This window comes from Mauremys mutica, chromosome 6, assembly GCF_020497125.1.
Source record: "Mauremys mutica isolate MM-2020 ecotype Southern chromosome 6, ASM2049712v1, whole genome shotgun sequence".
NCBI lineage: Eukaryota > Metazoa > Chordata > Testudines > Geoemydidae > Mauremys > Mauremys mutica.
Window position 1 is genome coordinate 74,643,593 of NC_059077.1, and position 20,125 is coordinate 74,663,717.

Consider the following 20,125-nt stretch of genomic DNA (forward strand, 5'->3'; position numbering starts at 1 on the left):
GGTAGTGTTAGATCCATATTCTAATTTATCTGGCTATGCAATGGGAATAACAAGAGAGAATCCTTTCCAACTCAGTTTCTCAAATCTAAGTGAGATTGTTTGATCAGTATCAGACTTATAAACTATTATTAATTATATGTTCAGCAATCGGTGTGCTCAGCACTGTGCAAATATAGAGGAAGACAGCGTTCTTACAGTTTACAGTGAACCTGCAGTCCAAATACAAAAATATACTGAATGATGAGAAGACAGATTTAATACAGACCTCAGCAAATTTATGAGCCAATCTTTTAAAAAGCATAGGTGTTCTGTGCAGAAGCATACCAGGGTTGAATGGACACAAAGGTGTGTGCATGTACAAAATCCCAGCTAGACTGTGTATGTGGATGCTGAGTATGTATTTCAGAGCTACAGGGATGCTGAAATAAGGTTATGAGTAAGTCTATTACACTCCCCATCTTCCTGTGCCTCAGCTCAACTCTTTGTAGAAGCACAGGTCAGAGTTCTGTCTCTTCAGGATTTTTGAGAAATCATTGCACAGTTAAACTTCAGGGCCTGTAAAACCCCGACAAGTAATTATTATTAAATCCCAGTGAACTTCAAAGAGTACCATATATTTTCTTCGTAGACAAACATTTAATGCACACAGAAAACTTTGTAAATAGTATGTGGAATACCATTAATAACTTTTAAACAAAAGCTGTTAGACAATAAATCAACTGGTGTTCCTCATAAGATTTTCCCATTTCTTGCTGTTTTAAATTTAAATCCAAGGTTTCAGCATAATAGCTATACTTCTGTACTTTAGCACTCACATGTAAACACGTTCCCCTCTAATCTCCTTTCAGAGCTGATTTCTCAGTCATCATAGTGTGACCTTAATATATAGTATGTCACCTGGACTCTTTGGAGCTTGAGAAGAATGGCCTCATCTCAGTTCTTTCAAACACTACAGAACTCTCTTAGCAAACAATCTCAGATCTCCACAGCTAGCAGCATTCCAGCCCTTGGGTGAATAGCTGACTAGTCCTCCATTGCTGATGAAACAGAAATCTGTAGTCTGTATCCAAAGTAGTACAGGTATTGGAACCCAGCTCTCACAGCACATGCATCTCATAATCCTGCATGAATTGGCTGCTGGTCCACAGAACTTTTCCCCCTCCACATGTTGGGATTGGCTTGGCCCTTGGAGAATAACTGGCTTTGACCTACCAGGTAGATTGTCCACAATGAAAACTTCCTATAAAGCTTCAAAAACAGCTGCTGAGTATGGCTAGTAACTGCCACACACTATTTTTTGATGTTTCTGGATCCTTCTAGCTGAGTTACCCTGCAGATGCAGAGTATTCAAACAAAAATCCATATCTCCTCCCTATTGCTTCTCTTCTTTTCTTTGTCCTGAACAAAGTCAAATGCTGCTGTATAAAGCTTGTGGATTACATATGTACAATTTAGGGACATGTAAAGTGTGTGCACATTTTTATAAAAAATTTAGCCTAGTGGGTTTTTTTAATTAACAAAATCACATTTGTAAAGTAAATTGCAAGTCTCTTATATTGGTTAATTAAAATTGGTATGTAGAGGGGGACTGACTCACTCCACTGTTGCAACTGAGGCTGGTAAATCTGGAACAGCTGGTAAATCTGCCAGGAGAAAGGGCACAAGCCTCCCATTCCAATGGTTGGCCTAGTACCAGCTAGATCATCCCACAATGTGGGCAGGTCCTGGCCAGTTGGGAAGTGTGCTGATTCAGTGCATCTCCTGTGGAGCCTCTGCCAAGAGGACTCCTGTGTAGCCACAGTGGGAAACCCCTGGGAATGAGGTCAATGGCACTGCCACCTGCTGTCCCTTGGGAGAATACCTTGGATAGCACAGCTGTTCCCACAAGGTGTCAACTACTTCTGTTTGTGCATGTGGAGGTGAATCAGGCCCACGGACTATGGGAGGGAACTCTACTCTGATCTCTATACAGAGAGAATGGCATCTATTTTTATTTCTGTATCATCTACGGCATCTGTATATTCACTGAACAGTCACCACAAGTCAATAAGCCCAGCTGTTCAGTATTATTTACATTATGTTGTCATCTCCGCTGACCTAAAGAGCAAAAGAAAATAACAGGGCATATTTGCAGCTTAATAAAACATTGCAGTAGGGAGCCCTTTCTGAACCATTACAAGCAGTTGCTGGAAGTGCATTTGCTGATTTAACAAAATGGTTAGGGCAAATGTTTAACATGCTGTTGTAATGATGCTCAGATGCTTTTCTTAGTATTTGTTGATCTGAGAAAATGTGTCCTTGCCCAATCGCACTGCAGAGCAGAATTAAATAAATAAATAAATGCAATGTGATGCCGGCGAACAAAAGCAAAGCGGTGACTGCCCCTGACAGATGGAAAAAAAGTCAATATGATGTCTGAGACAGCCCAGGCTCTGCACGGCAGAATAAATTACATGATTCGCTGAATGCCTAGGCTTCACACAGACATACACAAAATTGGAAAGATAAAAGCTTGCATTGGCTTCAAATGATATTTACTGCTTGATGGATTTACTAGCAGCCCCAGTACAGTCATACTGTATTGAATTATTGGCCTCTATTTAGCTGTGTGTCCGTTGAAGCTTGAGTGTCCATTTAAGCATAAGTGAGCTGGAGCCCTGCCAAGGCTTTCTGAAGCTTTGGTATAGAGAAGATGCGAACTAATGGCAACTAGCTTGAATAACAGGGAACTTAAGGATGCTGAGGGTAGACAACAAAGCAGACTTTGCTTGCTTATCAATATTAATGCCAAAATAAATATTAATGGGAGGCTGCCCGGCATATCATTTTAGAATGATTCTTGTTTCCTTTGTATTTTAGCACAAATGGCTGGAAGTGACTGTGTGATTTTGAGTCTCTCTTTTTCTCTGTCTCTCTCAGAACGGGGAGTTTGAGAGAGACCATTAGTTTTACAGCTATCCATTGTCACAGCGGCAGGGTTTCTCCAAGGCAAAGGAGGCAAATGAAATACTGGCTGTACGAAGTATACTGCTACCAATAAAATATATGATTAGCATAGTAATGTACTGTACAAAGCTATTGTTATGGATTCATTATTATATTGTACCATGGCAGTTCAGTTAAGGAGTAGCATTTCATTTACAATGAGCCCCATGAGATGGTCACACTGTTGCTGTAGCCACAATATAGAAAATAGAGGCTGCGTGGTTAGTTGCTTAAATGCATTGAATTGTGCTTCTAGAAGCCTGGGGCTCATTTTTGGCATGGGCCTCTCACATGATGAGATAGCTGGTGCAATGGTTCAGCAAGCTTCTGGGAGTGGGCTCTCTAGGAGAGACCTCTGTGGTTTAGGCCATGGCAGTGATGCTGGAAGTGGGTTTTTCTTCAATTAACTATTCTTCTGGAAAAGGAAGAACAGAGAATAAAGTCACTATGCTATTGCACTGTGCTGATCAGCTGGGTCAGTAACAAGAATTAGCAGGGTGCTGCTCCAGGTGAACTAGTTGCAATGACAGGGCAAAGGAAACCAATCATGGGGAAAGATGTGCCTGTGGAAATGGAGAGGCATGGAGACCAAACTATGAACATACTTTATGTTGGGACAATGATTAAAATACATCACAAACTGCCATCACATTGTAAATAATAGACTGGTACTTGTTTCATCTATTCACTATTGGAACATGCATGTTTCTCATGCAGCAATTCCTTATGGACTATCCATTATGATGTTTATAACAATAGACCTAACACATTTGCAGTCCGTACCAAGCAGGTTATTCATCAATGAATTAGTTAAAGAACAGCATAGATGGATCTTGCCTTTGTCAGCCAACCGGATGAGGGCAGTGTAGCCTAGTGGTTGGAGGAGGCATCAGTTCTAGTGGTCAGAGCAGGTGTCAGGAAGAGTCAAGCTGGAGTCAGTCGTCAGAAGCTGGAGCTAAGAGTCAAATCAGGGGGCAGGAATTGGACACCAGATCCAAAGGGTCAAGCCAGAATCAGAAGGCAAAGTCACAAGTCAAGCCAGATGTTGGGAACTGGAGCAAGCAGGGTAGCAGGCAAGGAGGAGTTCAAGGCTGGGTGCAAGGCAGAAGCAGGCACTGTACTGAGTAATAAGCACTGAGCAGCCAGCAAGCTGCTGCTGCTGCTGGCTTAAGAGCGGGCCTGCTGGCCCCTCCAGCCAGTCAGGTGGTATGGCCAATCAGGCAGCCTGCTGCAGGCCAACTGTATTGATGGGCTGCCTGGAGATTAGCTCTGCTGCAGGCCTGCCAGTCTTCAATCTTAAAAGTGGACAAGATGGAGCTTTTGGGTGGGAAGAAGAGAGAGAATTTTCCCCAATCAATAGACTGAAATACAATGATGGAAGAAGTAGATGTCAGTTTGCCCATGTTTATGCAATCTCTGCATGTACAGTAGTGCACTATGTTTTTCCCCTGGCCAATGTGAAATGACATGCAATTTATATCTTCTATCATGTTAAGTCACACTAACCAGAAGCCAGGAAGAAGAGCATCATGGCAAGAAAATGATTGTGTTATCTTGCAAAGACCGCAAAATGATACTGCAACTGCTACATTTCATGTGGGAAAAGTATGTCTCATATTTTGTTATACAGTACATGGCATGCTAATACATATTTCATTCATTTAAAGTATATGTAGGGTAGTAATATGTAGCATTTGCTAACATATCATAAATGGAGTGGCTGGGCAAAGATACTGGAGGTGGGATGAGGGAAACACTGAGACTGGACAGGGAGCTTGGGGAGGGAAATTGGGACTGGGAGTAAATGTGCACAAGAAACAAAGTTGAAGGAGACTGAGACTGGGAAAGTGGAGGCCAACTTGGGGGAGAGAGTCCAATTGGATGAGGAGCTGGGAGTGGGGAAACTGGGTGGCTGGGCAAGAAGACTAGGGAGTAGGGGAGGAGACTGGATTGGGAATTTAGACGGGTGAGGCTAGGACTTGCTGGCAAAGGAGATTGGTACTGGGGTAAAAAGCCTGAGGAGTGGAGACTGGGACTGAGTAAATAAGGAGAATGGGAGTGGGAGGATGAGCCAGGGTTAGGGAAAGGACAGGACTGGGGACCAAAAAAAGATAAAGTTGGACAGAATGGGATAGAAAGGATCACACCTCGGGAGAATGGGCAGAAGAGTCTATGCCCATTAGAGCACACTCCCCTCCAGAGCTTGAGTGGAACCCAAAATTCCCAAGTCTCATCATTTATCTGTTGTCACCAAATATCTGTGAAATCTACTGGCAAAGGGTTCCTTCTCCATACAGCTCTCTGTTATTCCATTAGCTCAAGTGATAGAGGTCTGTGTTGGGGTCCAAGTGACAGAGATCTGACCTCTGGTGTGTGTCAATATGATACCACTTGATGGGATTTCTGTTTTGTTTTGTTTTTTAAAAACCTAGGATATTATATTTTTAAAAATGTTAAAAGAACATTAAAGTTTCAAAGTCACACACTCAAAAGTTAGGGAATGCCAGAATTAAGGTTGTCTTTGCAAAAGGATCTACTAATTTTGGGTGTCCAATCTGAGCAGGGGTGAAAGTAATTTACAGGATTTACCGGTACTGCCAGAGTCCTGAGGGGGCATGGCCTCATCTGGAAAAGGCGTGGCCTCAACCAGAAGAGGCAGGGCCTCTCAAGATTTAAAGGCCTTGGGGCACAGGCTGTGGCTGGGAGCCCCAGGGCCTTTAAATCAACCCGGGGCTCCCAGCTGCAGAGGTGGCTGGGAGCCCCCGGGGCTCACAGGCAAATTAAAGGGCCTGAGGCTCCGGCTGCCGTGGCGCTCCGAGCCCTTTAAATCCCCACTGCAGCTCCAGCTGGGATTTAAAGGGCTCTGGGCTCCCCGCAGCTGTGAATGGCCCACACTTGTGTAAATCAGGCTCCAGAATCTCAAGTCAGAAAATGAGGAACATACAAATAGTAACTGCCTGTCACAAATTTGGCTTAAGTGACTTGCCTAGCATCATATAAGAACTCTGTGGCAGAGGCAGGGACAGAATCCAATTCTCTAGGGTAGCATTTAACTGCCTTAACCATCAAACACCAGGGTTTCTCTTCTTGCAGTCCACTGCCTCATTCACTACACATTTTCCCACTTCTACAACACATGTAGTAGGGGTCCATCACTACACAGCCCTCATTCATCCTCAGAACATATCCAGCTTGTGCACTGAATGAGGTAGGGGTCCTGTGGAAAAAATAGTATATGATTATGTAATTAAAGTCTGTATCCTAAAGTATACACACAAGGGGGAAAAACTAAGGTTGTTTGAACAATCTTAGTTCTTGTATTTCCCACCTTTTGAGTGCTTGCCTTTGTTAACAGAAAATTATTAAGGTTGCATAGTTGTTTCTGTGTGAATATTATTTATGATTATTTATTGAATATCCACAAGCATGCTAGGCATCATCCAGATATATACAAGAGCTGCCTAAATTACTGTATATTCTTCATTTAAGACAATTTAAATAGGGAAAGGGCTTTTTATTTTAATTAATATGATACACCTTTTTGTTATGTGACTCAATATCAAGAAGGAGTTGTATTTAATCCTAGACTGTTGTCCCTTGATTGGTGTTTTAACCCTTGCTTTTTTCCAGTTATCATTTTTCCAACCTTTCATGTTTATTTTTTATCTAATATTTTAGCCCTTGCCTTTTTCCAGTTTAATTTTTCTAATACATTTTGCTTTTCTTTTGGATGACTGGAAATGGTGGTGTAGACTATTGAGCTGGGGAAGTTTGCTTTTGAGTGCCAATGGGAGCTTTATAAGAGAGGTGGGTTTCAGCTCCTAGAGTTTCCTATGAATTCTTCTAATGGGGTGGAATGTGTTGTTCTCCTCGTTCCACTCCTTCTCCTGAGCATTAAGCATTCTTCATCCTTAACCTGTGGATCCAGTGAGATCCACACATGCCTCTTCATACTGGGGTCCTTGAAAAGTATGACTCATGCAGAATCTGTATTTCTAGTGTCTTTCACAACTGCAGCTGCCCATAGAACCCTCCTAAATGGTGGAAAAGGAGGAAGTGCAAGTTAATAGAGCCCAAAGAGCATTAAATTTAGCTGGTTTCTGCAGTGAGCCTGGGATGGGATAATCCAGAAGGGTTTTCCCTGGATTAGGAAGGGCGGAACATGCACCAGAAGCAGAACTCGCCCTTTATGCAGACTTAGGCTTCCTTCTATGGACAAATGCAGAGTGGTTTCTAGGACCCTAAATCAGGACTTCAGGATGTATACTATAGAAATTATGTAAAGGGCTTTAAGTTTAATACAAAGTTGAAAGTCAGCTATCTAGATATAGCCATTGGTTACAAATCTATTTTATATAATGCCACATACTTATAGTTTATGAAACATATTCTATATTGTACATATAGGATCTGACAGTAAATTCTTGATAAATATTAAATATGGTTTGTGAAATAAGAAGCAAAAATTAGGAATAAATAGCTCATTCTCTGCTAGAAGAAAGGTGACTATTAAGATGTCCAGGGATCATATTAGAACTCATGCTGTTTAGTAAATTTATGAATTATTAATATACTGAAAGAGATAGCAAAATAGCACAGTGGGAAAAATTACAGATGGCACAAGTATTAAGATTGTTCATGAGTAAGGAGGATTGTAAAGAACTCCATAAAGATTTAACAAAACTAGGCAACACAGTGGCTCTTGAAATTCGGCAGTGACAAATACAAGGTAATGTACACCAGAAGGAGCATTTTAAACTACTTGCTCACACTGATGGGTTTTGAATTAGCCATAACCTCTGAGGAGATAGATCTAGTGAACAACTTAGTAAAGATGTCTGTTGAATGCACAGTGGTGGTCATAAAAATGCAGAAGAACTCTGTCTAGATCACATTGCTGCCAGGCCTATTGGGCCACAAAGACTCTCCAAGCCCAATGAACTAGGTTATCATAGCGCTTGCTAACTAAACTCAGATGGTACATCTCTTTCAGAAGTTTCCAAATAATGCCTAAGTCTACCCCTTTCCTGTGGCCAGAGTCATAATGTGTCAAGTCTAATTGCAATCAAATTCATAGAACTGATATTCACTGGTTTACTGCTTAGTGCATCCTATAACAACCTACGACGGGGGACGGATTTTCCAACCTGATCACAAGACACCCAAAAAAATAACTTTTGTAGGTCTCATGTGGCTCTGTCACAGGGTGAACTGGCCCTTTAAGAGACTGGGGGGTCATCCTCACCTATGACAGGCCCAAAGTCTACATATGTCCTTAGTGGAGCCATATTATGTATCTCAGGCAATGAGAAGGGAGGACCACTAAAGATTAATCCTCTGCTGTACCAACCAAAGGAGAGAAGAGTGAACCTGCTTGACTTAAGAACTAACCACAAGACCAAAGATTTAGGTTTCTCACCATCTCCATGGGAGCATGAGCTCTGCTAACTACACCTCTTTAGTGACCGAGAGTTGGCATGCTGCAAAGCTCATCTTATGCTCCTTTGGTTGGTGTGTGGGATTGTGAAATGTGGTCAGAGGTGGGGGATTTAGGCCTATTATTGTGAAGGGCTCTTGTATATGCAATTCAGTATTCATTTTGTGGATATATGCAGTATGCACTTTAATTCCATTAAAACTCCAATATTAAAAGCACATTAAAGAATTGCCAGTATGAACGTAACAACTCTACTTGCTGTGTGGGCAGCTGCAGTTGGGGAAACCACAGGAAGAGTAGCTTCTATCTGAGCCATGTACAACCAATTTTCACTAGACTTCCAAAAGGCACATCTGTGACCTAGGGCCTTGCTCCTGCCAAATGAGGGTCTAGTGTACTTAACTTTCAACATGGTAAAGTTGCTTTAGAAAAAGACACACTGATGTTTAAATGGGAAAATGGAGCCTTTTTTTGTTTGCTCTTTTTTTATTGGTTCAAGCTTTGAGAAGCTTCTTCTCCCATACTCCCCAAACCAAGATTTAAAATTCAGCTCAAAAGGCAAAAGATTGAAAAAAGGTTACAAACAACTGAAAATGTTCCCTCAGACTAGAAACACTTGTGCAACTTTAACTATAGGTGTTTCTACATGCTCTCCCCAATAGTATTATAAATCATCTAAAGCAAAGGATAGGTGCATAAAAGGCAAAAGGATGCATACATTTCTGTGTTCCTAAAATAAGTTTTCAGCATGGGGTTTTGTATATAGGTTAGCTTCCTCTCCCAGTGGAATTTCAGTTACATTTAGTTATTTTAAAATATATCACCCATGAGAAAATAATGAACACGTTAGTTCAAAGTAAAACCAAATGTTTATATGTGTATATATAAAAGAAAATGTGAACAAAAGAAATACATCATTTCTGTGTCCAACTGAATCACTTCCAAAGTAAATCAAAAATCTCATTGAAATTGTTTTTAGTTATCATGATCTCACTGGGAAACTAAAGGATTTTCTTCAATAGTCTGTTATAACTCTGTCATTATACCATAGTGAGGTAATTTGCTAAAACAGCTGCCTCTAATGAGTAAACCTTTCCATCTGGCAGGACCCAAATAGACACAATCTCATGTCAGTTTTTCTTACCAAAACAAGGGGGAAAAACCCACATCTCTGTGTGAGGAGGTGTTCTTTGAATTGTACAAACAACTCAAATCTGTTTATTTTTTAATGCCCTCTCTCTCTCTTACATTCTTTCACACACACATTTGGCCTGGAATGCTGGAGTGTTGATATTGTGCCACCTTTCAGATGGATAACAAACGTAACTTGGAACATGTTTGTAATATAAACATTCCACCAAGAAACTAGACAGAATTAACAGTTATTGGAACTTGTTAGCTTTTGAGGAACAGCACTTGTGGATAGTTTGTTTTCATAGTATGATTTTATTTTTCTTGAAAAACTCTATTTTATGGTGTTAAGGAAATTACCATTGAGTCATAAGACCTAACAGATTGCTTCAATACTGGTGCATTCACAAAGCACTGACTCTTTAGACTGCACTTTTCACTGAAGGACAAACAAAGAAAAGAACTGTCATTACTTTTGCACTTCGTTGAAAGCTGTATGAAGCTGTAATCTTCTTAAATTCAAGTGAACATGGCCTGGCTTTGAGTGTATGAACTCGTGCTTTTTCTTACTTAGGCCATATGAGGTCTATTGTTTTTCAATGAACATTTAGGCTCAAAACAAAGCAGACAATTTGCTTAATATCATTTATTACAACCACACACATTTTGGCTTTTCTGACTCAAGAGTGTATGTACATTAACTGAATTTCATAACAACAATTCATTGGTACTGTTAGAGAAAATATTTCAATGAACTATCTGGAAAGATAGGGTTCATACTGGGAAGGCATTTTAGTTTACTAGCACGTCTTAGTGAAATGTTTTTCTAATCAAAGGTTAAATCGTGGTTACTGAAATTAGAGATGGTCTGAAATACTGACTCTAAATATCCCTGTCCCTACCCCTGCCAAGTGCCTGATCCAGCTCCAATGAAATCTTCCATTCAATTCAGTGGAAGTTGGATCAAGCCTCAAATAGAGAAAGTTTGGATATAGATCTAAATCTGGATCCAAATATCACACCTGGTCCCTATTTCTATAATGAGTGGCACCAAAACTTCACATCTGGAAACCTTCAGAAAGTTCAGGTCCAACATTTGTATTTTTCTATTTGGGGCTACCTTTAATAAAAAATAACAACAACAAAACTTAGCCAATGAAAGTGTCTTTGCCAGTTCAGAATATTATCAATATGGTTAATATGTTATGGTACTTAATGATTGCTTGAATAGTGATTTTTACATGCATAAAAAAGGCAAGAATATAACAAGCACCCTAGATGCCGTGGTGATAAAACCCCAGAGAGAACAACGCACAAAAACCAGAGAACTGCAGTGTGAGAAACCTGGTGACAGGCTGCCATGCAGCCCATTCCTCAGGCTCTGACTCCACTCCAGCACCAACTGAATTCTGACACACTTTTTGAACTCTGCATCACAAAGTGTTTCAGATCTTAAAGGTACAGTAATTCAAAAAGTCACCATTGTTTCTACAATTATATACATCACTGTAGTATAGAAAAGTATCAGTGCTTTGGAGGTTATGATCCTAAAATAGCAACATATTTAATTTTTCTCCTTAACTACTGGGTGTAATGTAAATTTAATGTGCAACATACCAAGGTGTTCTCTCTCTCTCTCACTGGATAATAATGTTAAAGCATTAGTGAAGAAAATTTTTTTGTCAGTGGTCCCAGTCTTTCTCCCATTGAAGTTAATGACTGAACTTCCTTTGACTTCAATAGAACCAATGTCAATAAGTACACGGTACAGAATAGTATCTAGCAGTTGTTACACAGGTAACAAACAAGCTTCTATCATTCAGTCTATTGGCTCATAAAATAAAACATGTCTTTCAAGAAACACCAACACAGCAAGAGAGGATTGAAAAGCAAATACTAGGTTTACTGATGTTTATTGTGCAGAGATCTAACAGTGTTCACCTTTTTGTTCATTTTTCTCATTAAAGATACTCGTACCCAAACTGAAGCTACTGTATATTGCAGTTGGATCATATGCTTGTACAAACTGTATCCACCTCTCTGGTTGGTAAACCACACTGGTAAGTGCTAAATTTGGATGACATATTTCTTCTTAGAGCTTTGTGTAAAAAACAGTCTATAGAAATTAGATGTACCAATGCCTGGGAAAACCTACCTGGCACACACCCAACTTGGGAGTCCTGAGAGAGCTTAATTGGAGTCAGAGAAGGAGCTATAAAAATGAATGAAAAAATAGGGTTGTAAAAAGAAAATTGAAAATAGGAAAGGACATACAAGAAGACAGTAAGCAAGGTCCTCAGCTAGTATAGATTGGTGCAGCTCCAATTTACACCAGCTGGGGATCTGGCCCACAAAATGAGAAAAATAATAATGCTGCTGCTTAAATTTGTTGTAGACTTCTCAAGTAGATCTGTGCTCAAGCCTACACATACGTAAACCAGCTCGCATGCGGCAGATTCCTTAAATATTTCAGCAGTAACAATCATATAAGTACTACACGCATGCCTGTATGTTGTCTATTTTATGCACATGGGACTGATTTTTATATTTGTTTCAGTAGCTAGTCTGCAGCATCTAGATTTTTGGGGAAACAAGTGTTATCATCATCCACAGATGTTGCAGACAGAGGGAAAGTAATCCACTAGCACTAATATATTTAAAATAAATAAATTAAATCACTGCTTTGAGACAGAAACATAGATTTCACTCTCCTGTTCTCAATTCTAAGTCATTATTAGGTCCCCTTGCCCTTTTCCCTAACTGAGCAGGATATTGTTTTAGTTGAAATTAGATAGGGGAGAAGTGATATTTTAAGGCCCTAGTCTTTCATGAGTAACATAATGCAATGTTTTAGAGTCTTATTATCTCTGCACTATGTGTTATTCTTTTAACAATGATGGAGGTGAAAGGAGAAGTTATTCTGGTCTTGTTTAGTAGTATCAATTGTTCCTTCCAGGGCTTTGGAGCGGAGCCCAGAGCTGGAGCATGGAGCAGCTCCAGAGCAGTGGAGCTGCAGGTTTTTGCCTGGAGCTGGAGCGGAGCCGGGGCACCGCTCCAAAGCCCTGCTTCCTTCATCTCCACAATTAAGGAGATCCTGCTGTTCCTCAGGAGATGTTATTTTGTTGCACTGATTCCCTGTAATAGTAGGTGGGCCTAGCAGCAGAAACAAAGGAAATGATGGAAACAGCTGTCCAAGGGTACTTGGGTTAATGGTCTATAGAACCTATGAGAGAAGGGCAGTTGTCATAACCAGTACATTAATGGTCAGATTTTCAAAGGTTTGGATGCTCCATTCTCATTAACTTTAGTAGGAAATGGGCAGCCAGAGCCTTTATGTGGCTTTGGAAATCTCAGCCCTGTTTTGTTTAGGATTTGCCCTTTCCTTTGTGTTTGAATATTCCCTGACTTTGACTTCAACAGACCCGGGTAAGGTAAATGGATGCCTGGAAAATTAGGAGGTCTCATTCGAGTTTCCAGGTGAATCTTTATCTCAAAATATTTATTTTCTGAGGAATGCTAAGTTATGGTTTATTTTTAGTGTTGTTTTACTGGTTATTCATACCTATGATAGACAGCTCTAGAGGAAATCTAAATGAATTATAGGAAATGTGTGAGAAAACTGTACAATCTTCCCTCCCTCAACCCATGCTTCTCTCAGTGGCTTGAGGTAACAATGGACGATCAGCCCTAACTTTGAATTTTCTCACTTTTGTTTATTTCATCAGAAATGGGTTCATGTCACCACCTTTGCATCCAGATTTCAAACACCCCAAAATTCAAGGGAGATCACATCTGGGAATTTCATTTGGTCCATTATAAAGAGGGAGGTTCCTATTTGCAAAATTCAGACTTGGATCTAGGTTTAGATGCACACAGTGTTTGCAGTGTCTGAATATTGCCTTTGGCTCAGACTCATTTCTATAGTAACATACATACCTGGGGGGACCAATTCTCCACTGCCTTGCACGTTGTGTAGTCATTTATAGCTATGCAAAATGGGTAAAAGGTGCTGTCATTCTTATCTGCAAATGATTGCCCAAGGTGCCAAGGCAGTGAAGAATAAGGCCCATAGTGTATATACTCATATAATAACAGAAGTGTTAGGCAGCCTTAATACAAGTATTGCTACTGCACCACCAATAATATTTATACACAGTGGACCACATTCAACTTATGGAACACAGGCTCATGATTCTACCAATGGAAAATCTTCCTGGAGTGACTGTGTAACAGCTTCATGGGTGGATTCAGAGCTGGCCAGCACAGCCCTCAGTGAGTGGGGCAACCAGAGAGAAGGCAGGACAGAGCAAAGACACCTAGGAGATTAATTGATTCAGTGCATCACCCAGGAAGCCTCTGCTGGTGGGGCTGAGTCCCAAGAAGAGATTAAAGCTATCGTCCTCTTCTTCTAGGGAAGGGAGAACTGCCCCCAGCAGGCACAGCAGCCTTTGAGAGCACAAGGATTGCCAGTTCTATCCCACTGGACCCAGAGGGTTGGATCCAGCCTAGTGCAGTTAATATACACCTGTGAAAATATATCATTTTTTCTTCTGCATAAAGATCAACCGGACAATTTAGAAGTCAATAGTGAATGCATGGTAATTTAATAAAGATTAATAGCTCTTTCAGCTATAACTTCAAGATCTGAAAACTGCTTGTCACAGGGGAAAATTGTATTACCTATTAATATATTATTAAATAGTAGAATAACATATAAAGCTTGCCCTGCTATCTGGTGCTACTAATGCTCACTTTCCCTTTACTCATCTACAACATTCATTTTCTCAAGAATAACACCTCTTAATTATAAGAGCTTTAATAAAGCAACTCTTTTGGCTTCAGTTGTCTTGGAGTAATCAAACTCTCAGGGGTAGAGAGGTGTTTTGCTTGTGCTTCATAATTGCTTGGGATTTTGATTATTTCATGATAAAACTGCACCTCCTGCTAAGTCAGATTGCTTAATTAATGCACTCTTTCAAATATCAAACACCAGCCAATGAGAAACCAGACAGTAGCCAAATATTAGGTTTAAAATGCCAGTATCAGTTAATGTGTGGAAAAGTGGTACTTTTCTAGTGTTGCAATAAAATGGTTTTGCTCTGTGTCAGTCTGAAGACAGCTGATCTTCCAGCCTTTCTTTCCCCTTGCTAGGAGTTTCTAATAATTGAGTGCTGAAGTGAACTGAAGAATATTTTTAATTGTTTAAAATTGTATTTAATGCCTATGAGAAGTGGTGGCATGACAGCATTTTGGACTGAAATCTTCTGTCCATCCAACGGCTACAGAACAGGAAGTAGCAATGCAAGTTCCACCCTCACCCTCCATTCTAATCCGTGGGTTGACAGATAGGGATGAGAGAATACCACAGTTCAATTTCTGTGGCAAATCAATCCTTAGTGTCTCTGCTGAGGCTGCCAACAAGGATATCGCTTGTGGTAGTATTTTCTGGTGATATCTACTGATACCTACAACATGTTTCATGCTACTGACCTGCACTAGAGCTGAACTGGTGACCTAGAAATTAAAAGCTCCACAGCCCATTACCAATCACTGAGCCATTCAGTCCATTGAAAAAGCTTGTCTTCAGATCCCCTTTTAAAACATGCCAGAATTTTAGTTGATTGCCTCTCATTTCCCAAAGGATTAATTTGGAAAAGAGTTTTGCCCCTGGGGGTTCTAAGCTGCCTGTGCGTCTTTTGAAATTCAGCTCTTTCTTTTCCTGTTATCCTCTGCACTGTTCTCTAATAGACTCCAACATAGAACATGTGCTGGAAAGACAAAACCAATATTGCAATAAGTAAATCTCTGTGATGCCCTGCATTGATACAATAGCTATGAATTTGTAGCTTTCAATCCTTTAAAAATGAAACATTTTGACCTGCTGCGGAATTGGTTCAATGCATTGCCAAACAAACTTCAATTTATAAGTATTATGTTGCTAAAGCACTGATACCGTCAGTGATTGCAGTGCTCGTTGGAAAAGAAATACCCTACATCAAGCACATTTTGAAAATAATGTTTCCACCTAAAAGCTTCTCTCCTGCAGAAAATGGATTGTGCAATATCTTATCGGGTGGAAAAGAGTGTGCGAGGGAAAAAAAGGGAGAAATAAAAATAATAAAACCCACCCCTGTGTAGAACATTAGAAACAAGGCACTAACAAAGACTTCCCATTCCACATAGAATTAGTGCTGGCAGAAGCAGCTCACTGCACTGTGGGTGTACTCAGCTGTGCAGAGCTGATTATAGAAGATGAAAGAGCCTGGCAATTTATTTCATCTCACACTGAAGCACTGCTGACAACTGAGAGTGAGGACAGAAGGATTCATTTGTTCAACTTCTGTTTTAAAAAGCAGGCTTCAAATGATACCACTGAGACCGTAGGGGAGGGGGAAATGCTGTGGTGTAATAATGTGTCTATTTTTTATTTCTCTGGCTGCAGCATTTATATTTTTAGCTGGGTTTTTGGGACAGGACGGCAGGCTATTAATGTTTGGAAATATGCAAGATCAGGTTGCTAGTCAGAAATATAGACTACATTAATTGAAAATGAAGTGTGCACATTTGTGTGTGTGTGTACACACGCTCTTTGCTGCCTGACAAGCTATTGTTCAACCTATTTTCTGCAGAAGAGAAGCTTTTAGGTGGTAACATTATACACACACACACACATACACCCTTTTGTTCTGTTACACCCCTGCTGTCTCAAAGACCTGTATAGCCTATTTCAATGTTTAAATGTGGATGTTTGGCCATAGTATTAACATTTATTCAATGAATATTATAATATTTAGTACTTGCCAATTTGATTACATGTATTTGACTGTTAATCCCTTTTTTTTCCATTTGTTAAAATCTCATGGTTAAGTTGCAGAGTCCCCATGAGTCCTGAGTAAGGGGTATTATGGTGTTGAACTGCCCCAGGAATAGATCACGGTTGAAATTGTGACTCAGGGATATAATTTAGGCCCTGCTTCTCCCTTGTTCAGGGGGGAGAAAGGCTTAATTGCTTCTCATCTCTAGCACAGTTGTGCTGGCCAGTGAGTTAGGTAGCACCCAGGTGCTGCCCATCTGTAGAAGAAGCAGTGGTTCTGTACTGGTAGCTGCTTTCTCCCCTGTGTGTAGATCAGCAGGTAGCCCATACAGGGGAATAAAAGATTACTTTACATGTCCTTACTCCCTTGTTCAAGTGCATGTGATTGCTCACAATAGAGCCCTTAAATGATGTTTTTGTTTTCTTCTGCTCTTTATATATATATATATTGGTTTTGTGTATATATATATATATATATATTGGTTTTGTATATATATATACACACACATACATAAAACACCCCCCTACACACACACACACACACAAACACACACACACACATTTCCAAGTACTGTATGTTTTATGTATGAAATGTTTTGTTTGATATGTGTATTTTATTTTTTTAAGGATTTATTTTTTATTTTCTAATTATGATTAACCAGGCTTCTTGTTTCAATGTGGTGCTGCAAATGTAATTTACAGACCACACCAGTCTTACATTGTAAAAATCAGAGAAAGAGTCATTGAAATATATTATTTGGCGTTGAAATCATGGTTAAGGTCTGATCTCACCTTTCTTGCACTCACCAAACATCAGCTGTCATCCGTGGGAATTTGGGATCTGTAAGGAATGTAGGATTGGGCCCTCAGACATGTTAGAATCCTAGAATTAAATGCACAAGATGATTTTTCCTGTGAATTTGCCACTTTTAGACATTTGGGTTTAGGTTTATAATATGTTTAAAGTCCTGACCCTGCATTTTTGTGCAGACCCCAAATTCCCACTACTGTTTGGTGCTTGCAAGGAATGCAGGATGAAGGCACATAAGGATGTTACAATCCTAGAACCAATCATATACATTGACAATTACATAGGAAAACCATCTTAGCTGTGATTCTGAGAAGGGACTACAACACTTACAGTAAGAAACCAATCATGCTTCATCCTAGCATGGATACAAGTTTGGCTGTATAATTTATTCTATCCTTTGGAACTCCTGAATAAATTGGTAAATCCTCACTTGTGCCAGAAATATTCTTTAGAAAGCCAGGTAATCTCTCTTCCTGTTGTATGCATTCTGTAATATTGAGTATAAAACAGCTTTTAGGAAACCAGAGATCCAGAATACCATTATTATTGTTGTTCATTATATTTCCAGGAGGGCCAACAATATACTGAGTGCTGTACTAACACAAAATAAGGTTGAGTCACTGCTTAAAGGAATTTACTTTTTGTTTAAAACATATTCCCTTTCTGTTTAAAATACAAAAAAACTCACACCCTTAATCTAATGTTTTTTCTTAAAGTCAATTGCAACTGCTGTTATACATCATCCTAATATAAAACTCATCACACGAGTATGTTTAAAAATGTATGTTGCTGTGCTGCAATGTGATATTTTGGCCACATGCAATGTGGAAGAGCTACTCATTCCAGAAGAGCACCTTCTTAATTACTTTCACATTGCAGATTTGCCCTCTTATAGGAACTTTTTTCAAAGCCTTATTATACCAGATAAGTCTAACTTGCAGTGAAAACAGATCACAGTTGTAACATCTTACTATATATCAGAATATACAGTCACTTAGTGGTAACGTTTTCAGGAATACAAGTATTAGAGCGTAGCTTTTCAGTAGTGTTGTCTACTAGGAAGAGAAAATATGGTGATAGTATTTGTCACAGTGTGTTGCCAGGTAAACAGCCATTAGTCACTCAGCACTTTTAAATACAAAAATGAATTAAATGTAAACACCCACATAATCCAACTGCTAGTTTTATGGTCCTTCTCCACTGTACACTGGTACATTAGAACAGTTTCACAGGGAAATAGGATTAGGAATTTGGTTGCTGATTAATGAGTGAATAGTTCTGATGTGCAAAGACGGAGACATTACCCCAAATTGATAGTTTTCAAACTACAGCTTGGGTAATGCTGAAGGCCGTAGTATGATCAGGGCAAACTGAACTCCAGGTAAGGAGACCTGCTTCCCACCTTGTATCTCTTCCCATTTACTATTACTATTGCCAGGGTATGTCGACCCAGAACTTCATATCTTACTCTGCCACAACTATCTCATGCATACCCACAATAAAAAACAAACAAACTTATTTTGCTATTCTCTGCCTGCTCTGATGATACTGCTTCTGCCCTCGTTAACCTGATCATCCTACAGTATTATGAGTGGGGTGAAACTTTGTTAGGGGTTGAGTTAAAATATTGCTGAGATTGATGGGTGTGAACTCACCTTTCAATTAACATAACTGTGTAAGGATAAATTAAGCACAAGCTCCTGCCTAAGACAAACAGTTTGTGAACCTGCGCAGGAGTTTTGGACTGAGTAGGCAAGCTCCTTTGCTAAACATTGTTTGTGTATTATGTGTGTGTGTACATGCATTAATGTGAAAGCAGAACACACAGAAACTGAGATCAGACAGAACACAGAGAGAGGCAAAGGCAAAAAGCAAGAAAGGCAAGCAGTAGCTGATGAGCACAGTGTGACCCTGGAAAAATCTGTTCACTAACGTGGCTCAGACTATAAAGTAAGAAACTGCTCCTTTTCTTCTTGATTCTTCCTGCATTTGGAGAAGCAGGTCTCGTAAATAAACAAGATTTGCATCAGAGAAATACCTGACTCCATCAATTTCTACTTCCAGCTTGATAATAGGCCGTCTGAGTATACAAATATATGTGCTCAGAAGTTCAGCTGTTGTAACTCAGCACTGCTCAGTTGAAGTCAATGGAGTACATACATCTGGATACAGTTTTCAGCATATTTGTCCATCCCTACTGTATTCATAATGAACAACTACCTCAACATCATAATGTCCATAGAAGGGAGAATTTAAAACATGTGAATTTTGTCTAAGTTAACCATTTTCTGGTCTAAACCAATTTGAAAAGAAAAAGACTTAGAAATGAAGGATTTCTGATATATAATATAGAATAATAAGAGTACAGATTGTCATGCCGCATGGCATGACAACTCCAACTGAAGACAGTGTTCATTTAATTGACTTAGGGCTGGTCTTCATTACAGTGCTAAATTGGCAGTGGCATCGATTTAGCAGGTCTAGTGAAGACATACTCAATTGATGGGAGAGCAGTCTCCCATCAATTTCTATACTCCACTTCACTGAGAGGCAGAAGCAATGTTGGCGGGATAGAGTCTCCTGTCGACATAGCATAATGTAGACCCCATAGTAAGTAGATCTAAGCTGCGTCAACTTGAATTACACTACTAACGTAACTCAAATTATGTAGCTTAAATCATCCAGCAGCTGTAGTGTAGACAAGCCCTTATTTTCTTTGTATACAGGTGTATCTAGTATCTTGTGTATCATGTGTATCTTGACACTGGAGGATATGACTGGTTTGCTACCTTATGTCTTGTTAGCACCATAATGTAAGGTGTATATTATTATAGAAAAATGGCAAGGTGATGAGCTGTCATTTTAGCTAAGAAGTTATCCAATTGTTAATGAATATTATTTCATAAAGAAATGTGCTGATGACAGCTTATTTCCGAGGGAACTGTTG

General features: G+C 39.7%; 1 long non-coding RNA gene across 2 annotated transcripts in view; it reads left to right on the forward strand.

Annotated features, from left to right (window-relative positions):
• Window positions 1-20,125, forward strand: part of LOC123372137 — a 118,670-nt gene that overhangs the window by 68,418 nt on the left and 30,127 nt on the right. For both annotated transcript variants that reach the window (XR_006580123.1, XR_006580124.1), the window contains exon 3: window positions 11,521-11,613. This is a non-coding gene — a long non-coding RNA (uncharacterized LOC123372137). The remainder of the gene's footprint in view (window positions 1-11,520; window positions 11,614-20,125) is intronic.